The following is a 7,852-nucleotide window of genomic DNA, read 5'->3' on the forward strand; positions in this document are numbered from 1 at the left end:
GGCCCTGTTACAGGTTTTGCATTGGGGCCCAGAAACTTTAAGGTATGTCTCTGTGCAGCATGGTTTAGGTATGGGTACGGGTACAGATACAGATAGAGGGGGGGCCCCAGCTCACCTTTTGCATCAGGGCCTCTGAGCCTTTACTTACGGGCCTGTGTACAGTATTGCTGCTTATTAGAGATGAGCGAGCGTACTCGGAAAAGCACTACTCGCTCGAGTAATTTGCTTTATCCGAGGATCGCTGTGCTCGGGTCTGAAGATTCGGGTGCCGGCACGGAGCGGGGAGCTGCAGGGGAGAGCGGGGAGGAACGGAGGTAAGATCTTTCTCTCCCTCTCTCCCGCCCGCTCTCCCCTGCTCCCCGCTGCGACTCACCTGTCAGCCGCAGCCGCACCCGAATCTTCAGACCCGAGCACAGCGATACTCAGATAAAGCACATTACTCGAGCGAGTAGTGCTTTTCCGAGTACGCTCGCTCATCTCTACTGCTTATACACTGAAGTGGTGCACACCCTTCCCATGTTCAATTATATGATGTTTGCTAAAGAACTGACTCTAAAATAATCCATACTGACCATTTGCATTTGTTGAATATTCCTAGACCCTTACCTAATGGACACGTAAGAGGTAATAGTAAGACATTGTCCCAAAGCTACCTGTACATGCTGCAGATCTCCACTGATTTATGGGTAGCATCAGGACTTTTCACTATTTCAACTTAAAAAAACAGCTTCCTGCCAACAATCAGTGGAGATCCGACTGCATTTGCGCGATAATCACAGCAAAATTGCGACTTTTTCCCTCACGATTTTTGAGTGTCCGAGCTGCTTTTTCTCGCAAAACCATGGCTGCCACTTGTGATTCTCTCACTCATTTTTTTGTGCGATTTTTTTAAGTGAAAGTCAACAGGACTTTCTAATGTTAAAAAAACGCATCCATGAAAATCGCAAGTTCCTGCTTTGCGATGCGATAAAAAAGAGGCTCCTTAGGGAAACATGGGACATGAAAATACGTGAAATGCAGAGATAGCAAATGTGAAGAAAAAGATTGAAAATCATTGCTTTCCTAATTCTGCATTTTCACTCTCTCTCGCATCACACGAAAATCATGCAATTTTATCGCCAGTGTAAAGGCCCCCTTAGGGCTCCTGCCCACTTGCGTTTTTTTTTTCACGCGTTATAGCTTGCTTTTTTTTCATGCCATATCACTGCTTTTTTTTTCAAGCGATTGTCAATGGGACTTTCTAATGTTAAAAACGCTTTGCAAGTTGGTGCGTTTTTAACATTAGAAAATCCCATTGACAATCGCGTGAAAAAAAGCAGTGATATGGCATGAAAAAAAAGCAAGCTATAACGCGTGAAAAAAAAACGCAAGTGGGCAGGAGCCCTAAGGCCTCATGTCCACGGGCAAAAGAAGAATTAAAATCCGCAGCGGATTTTAACTCTTCTCCTGCCCGCAGATCCGCATCCCATAGGGATGCATTGACCACCCGCGGGTAGATAAATACCCGCGGATGGTCAATAAAAGTGATTTTTTAAAAAATGGAGCATGAAAAAATCTGGACCATGCTCCATTTTCGCGCGGGTCTCCCGCTCTATTGAAGCCTATGGAAGCCGTCTGGATCCACGGGAGACCAAAAGCGGAATTTACTCAACTGCTCCGGATCTTCCCTTCGCCGCGGCTTCATCTTCTCTCCGTTGTGGCCAGATCTTTTTTCTTCCGGCTGGCGCATGCACGGGGCACGCAACCGACGTGCCCTGCGCATCTGTCGGGCCGAAGAAAGAAGATCCGGCCGCGGCGGAGAGAAGATGAAGCCGCAGCGAAGGGAAGATCTGGAGCGGGCGAGAAGTGAGTTAATTCTTATTTTTATGCCTCATGTCAGCGGGGCAGGAGGGACCCACTACGGATTCTCCATGGAGAATCCGGAGCGGGCCTGATTTTCCCCGTGGACATGAGGCCTTAGTCTAATTCCACACGAGCGATCCTGATTCTGCCACGAGAAAACTGTGGTGAAATCACTTATTTATTCACTGCGATTTGTGAGCGCCAAAGATGTTTTTTTTTGGAGAATAATCTCACATCGCATCGCTGCTACTCGTGATAAATCATGATAAATTTGCATGATTTTTTATCGCTAAAGTCAATGGGACATTGTAATGTTAAAATTGCATCGCAATGCGCATTTGTAGAATTGCAATGCAATAAAAGAAAATCTCCGTAGGAATATATGGGAGATAAAAAATTGCACAACCCAGAAAGATAGAGCATCCTCTCAGCATGCCATGTGTGAAAACGTCGCAGAGGGGAATGAAACCATTGTAACTCATTGGTTTCATATTCTGCTTTTTTACTGACTATCACAGTAGGTGAAAATTGTGTGATTTTCTCGCCCGTGTGATACCACCCTTAGTTGCTAAGCTCCCGCCCTGTCTTGCCCCCTCCCTTTGCTGGCTGATGAAAAGGGGCAGAGAGGTGGCGGGAGCTTAGCACACTAGCTCCCACCCTGTCCCGCCCCTTTCCCTTGCAGAGAGACGGCGAGGGGGAGGAAAGGGGGAAGGCAATTTAGCAGAGCTAAACTGTCTCCACGCACCCGACAGCAATCCAGGCTCAGTGTATATGTGCTGGATACAGGCTGTCTGAATGGGCGCACAAATGGCAGATTTGTGCACCCGTTCACGCGATTTTAAGTTGTGCTGTGGCTGTGACACAGCCAACCAAAGATCACTACGCTCGTATGAATGAGCCCTTAGGGTGCCTTCGCATGTCTGTAAAAATCGCACATTTTTTGAGCAATGCAAGAGTGAGTGAAAATGCAGAATTATGAAACCGATGATTTTCAATGGTTTCCTTCACATTTGCGATGTTTTCACTCAATCGATGCTGAGAGAAAAAAAATAGCGTTAAACCCAATCTTTCTGCATTTTGCCTTTTTAAAAATCTCCCATGTTTCCCTATGGAGCCTCCTTTTTATCGCATCTCAAAGCAGGAACCTGTGATTTTTGTGCAATGTGTTTTTATAACATTAGAAACTCCTATTGACTTTTGCACTAAAAAACGTGGCAAAATTGCGTGAAAAAACATGCAAGAAAATCACAAGTGAGAGTGATGTTTTTGCAAGAAAAAACAGTGCTAATGGTCAAAAATTGCGAGAAAAAAGTTGCGATTTTGCTGCGGTTTTCTTGCAGCAACATTTTGCAATCACCAGTGTACAGGAGCGCTTAGGGTGCTATAACACAAGTGTTAACTGCTGCAGGGAATGCTCAAATCTTACCACTAATTGCCAGGCTGCAGTTAGACTTCTAGCTTGAAACAATTGCAAGTCCAAGTGCATCACAGTAATTACCAGCAGAATATGCTACCAGTGTTTTAGGTAATGCTTGTGTAATAGCATCCTCGAGGGGTTTTCCCATCTAAAGCATTTCTGGAGTTTTCTTAGATACTTAAATGCAAAGATCAAAGATTCAGAAATATGTACTACTCACCAGAATTAGCAAAAATTACAGTCTGTATTAGGGCTTATTTACACGTCCGTATATCGGCCGGGTTTTCACACCAGCCAATGTACTGTGTCCCTTCATGCAGGGGGAGAAGGCGGGCTGGGCCTGGGAGCAGTGCACTAAGCTTCTGCCCCTCGCAGAGCAACGTTCCGCCCCGCCCCCTCCCATTGCAAATAGTGGCTGGAGCTCAGTGCACTGCACTGCAGAAAGGGACACCGTATATCGGCCGGGCGTGAAAATCCGGCCGATATACGAACGTGTGAATAAGCCCTTAACATGTATGCTCCAAACATTTAAAAAAACATTTAAAACAGTTTAAAAGAAGAGCAGCTGCATAACACTTCATTGCTTAGTGCTTACCAATAAATAACAATAATCCAAAATAATTCAAAATGTATAAATAATACAAGATAGAAACCCTCAGAACTAACATTAAATGTATAAAAATAAACAAAAAAGGGAGATGGAACAATACCTATGCAGCGTCACCTATTGGAAGGCAGCATTCCTGCAAGTCAATGTTAGAATCTTTATACAAGCCTTGTAACAATGGCTGGGAATTGAATGCCAAGCCAGAAATCATATACAGACAGATGATTTGGGGTGTCTGCCCCTCAACAGGGTGCAGTAGGTTTCTGGCTTGGCTAATGAGAGGAATGTGATGTGGGTCAGGAACACTATCTTTTCTTCTTAAGGAGAGCACCTAGAAGGTGAGTGAATGAGGAGACTTATAAGGCCATTCATGCTCCTCTGGGTAATATGCAAATAAGGGAGATGGAACAATACACAATCCCAGCTGTGAAGTGCAATTCAACTGAATGGTGCACCCACACCTATTCTGGATTCCCTAATAGGAACATGTATAGATCCCCTGTGGGGGGTTATTACTACCTCTTCCCAGCATATATCCCCTATATTGATATAATAATGCATCTTTAAGACACTTCTATGTATCCAGAAGGGGCCAGAAAAACCACATTTTGTATTTTTGATTATTATTTATTGGTAAGCAGTGAAGTATTATGCAGCGGCTCTTCTTGTAAGTCATTTTAAATGTTTTTTCTTTCTTTTTTGGAGCATACATGTTAATAAAGATTGTCATTTTTGCTAATTCTGGTGAGTAGCGCACATCTCTGATCTTTGGCTTTTGTATTTGGTGTTATATGGTATGCAACCGGGTTTATTCCGAATAGTAATCCAGTGGTGCCGGCCCATATATTTGTGTTCTTTATTCTTAGATTCCCTGCAAGCAACACTCAGCTAATTTCATAATTCACATGGACTAGCATGGAGAGAGCCACATGCTTATGCAGCATCAAATAACGGACCCACCATAATAGTCATGTATCAAGTCATATCAGACAATATTCTGCTAATATCAACAAAGCCTAGGTGAGAATTCAGAATTTGGTAGACCTTTCACTGCTAAAACCCAAACCCATGTTACTATGCTACCTGACCTCTTTGCTGGATATGTTCAGAGCATGGCCACCTTTTCAAAACAGCAGGATTTTGCGATACTCAGTTGGGAAATCTATATCCCATACGTGTCTATCATGGCCACCCTGTAGTTGTGTTGTGAGCTACAGAATTCAAAAATGTTGCTAATATGTGATTTTGTATTGATTTGGTTTCCTGAGAAATTGCAGTCCTTAATCAAATTTGAGATATGAGAGAATTTCAAGGTTAATGATTAGAGATGAGCGAACCTACTCGGCCACGCCCCTTTTTCGCCCGAGCGCTGCGATTTTCCAGTACTTCCGTACTCGGGCAAAAAGATTCGGGGGGCGCCGTGGGTGAGTGGGGGGTTGCAGCGGGGAGTGGGGGGAAGAGGGAGAGAGAGAGGGCTCCCCCCTGTTCCCCGCTGCTACCCCCCGCTCCGCCACGCCTCCCCCCGAATCTTTTCACCCGAGTACGGAAGTACTCGAAAATCGCGGTGCTCGATCGAGTAATTACTCGAAACAAGTATATTCACTCATCTCTATTAATGATGAGTGAACTTTTGAAAACTTCAGTTCAGCTGGTTCATTGAATTTCAGCAAAAGGTTTGGTCCAAATTAGTTTGGAACTTCACAAATAACCCTAAACCTGCTGTATAATACTGTCTAAGAGCCATAGGAGCCCTGTATATTTATATAAATACATAATAACACATAGAAACACATAAATACACTCTTAGATCACCCAAGAGTGTATTTTTGAGCTATTTTTAAGGCAAAGTTAATAAAGAAAAATAAGAAAAAAAGCAGAAAAAAGAACAAAAAGAAGGAAAAAAATGAAGAGGGAAACAGAAGAAGAAGGAAGAAGGAAAAAGATTGTTTTTCCTTCCTTTTCAGTCTTCCTCTTCTTCTTTTCCTTCTCCTATTTTTTTTTTCTTCTTCCTCATCCATATTCTTCTTATAATGAGTTTGGCCAAGACAAACCACCCAAACAAGATTCAACTATTTTGGTTCGCTCAATACTAGTCAAGGTGGGCACATCTGTAATTTTCTTTCTTTATGCAGCCTTTTCACATGCTCACGCACACCACACATATGTGTGTGTGTATATATATATATATATATATATATAGATATAGATATATATATATACACATACATTCATAAATCATGTATGAAACTAATATTATTGTTCTGTTTATCTTACAGTTACATCTAGTAAAAGGTATAATCCTACCCCTTATGCTTTTCTAACATTAGTGTTGGCTAGTAAACACAGCAATGAGCAGGTAAATTGACAAAAATGAATTACTACGCTCTCAAAGCAGAAATTCCCATTCACACAAATAGGAAACGTTGCCAGGTAACAACTGCTTCAGTTACCATGGTGACTGTCTTTGCTAGTGTGGTTTGTAAGCTTTGATTTCACTACTGAGGTGATACAATTTTTCAGGCTAGTTTTCATTGAGAAGAAAGTTACAGTAGCGCTTCATAGGTCATGAATTGCTTTCAGTTGAGTTCCTGTTATTCACATACTCTATATATGTCCCCAAAATGTAGGATATAAAATTAATCTTAATGAAAAAGAGAAGAGTGCAGGACCCCCCCCCCCCCCCCCACCACCACCACCACCACCACAACCTCCCACACCTCCCAAAAGAAAAGTTTGTTGTGACATCTAAATAAAAAGGGTGCTGCTGCAGAGTAAAAGAGCGGAGATGGAAGGTCGAAGCAGAGATGACAATAGCAAACTAAAATTTGTTGATAAACTGCAGTTAAACCAATGAGACAAGAAAGCACCAGAAAACTAGACATTTATTATTCATCTTTTGTGGGCCTTTTTTGTAAATTCTTTATACACTGAAATGTATGTGCGCTAAATTTGTACAGTTTTCAATTATGCAGAGATGAAGTTACATACAGTAAGAACTGCTCATCTCTTCCAGTAGAAGCTACCTCTCCCATCTGTCACAGACTGCAGAGGACAAAGTTTAACCCCATGCTGACAACTTGCTGCCACAAAGTTCTCATATCATAACAAAAGACATTGGAAAGCTATTGAAAGGGCTACTGATAGTGACAACTCTACCACTAGCCCTATGGTGGTAGAAGCACTCGTTAAGTCATGAAGGCCGAATACTGCAATGCCTCCCCCAATGTGGGGTTTCATAGTTTATTTTTCCCCCAAATACTTTAGTTTGTAGAAACATGAATGCGGACATTGCAAATCCCCCCCCCCCCCCTTGATTTTATTCACAGGTGATCAAGTCCTGCAATTAATTGTCCAGAAGACTACATCTATGCTGGACAATTTATCCACCTTTTCCAGAGTATGGACCCCTACAAGTGTCCCAAAAAAAACATTTGGGAATCACGTTATTAATGGGGTTCGTAAAATAAATATCCATCCGCGTTTAATGGTCTACCAGTGCAGTCCATGCAACCCCTGTATTTGCAACAGCTATGTCCCAATCGGGGTTTGAAATTCTTATTCATTTATTCCATTTTAGTGACAATTCCTAAGTCCCCCCAAGAGATGACCCTGCTTATGACCGCTTACCAAGGCCCCTAATTAAAGAATATTTTCAAAATTTATATGCCCTAAGAAAAATCTATCAGTTGACAAGTCCCTGATGAGCCTCAAGGACCAGCTTTCACTCCGGCAGTTTATCTCATCTGAATTTGTCAAGTAGAGTGTGAAATTATATAAAGCATGCAAAAGAGCAGGCTTTACCTGCAATTTTTTCATTTATGAAGGCAGGGATAATCCCTAATCTTCCCCAGATAATATTGGCATTAGTGGAAAAATTGCTTGGAAAAATTATTTGGACTGTGGTGACACAAGGCAATCCATTGCTTTCCCAGTAGGGGTTGTATTCCTGTATGGTGTGACGCACTTATATATGGCTGGCATCCTTG

This window comes from Eleutherodactylus coqui, chromosome 2 (assembly GCF_035609145.1).
Source record: "Eleutherodactylus coqui strain aEleCoq1 chromosome 2, aEleCoq1.hap1, whole genome shotgun sequence".
Taxonomy (NCBI): Eukaryota; Metazoa; Chordata; class Amphibia; order Anura; family Eleutherodactylidae; genus Eleutherodactylus; species Eleutherodactylus coqui.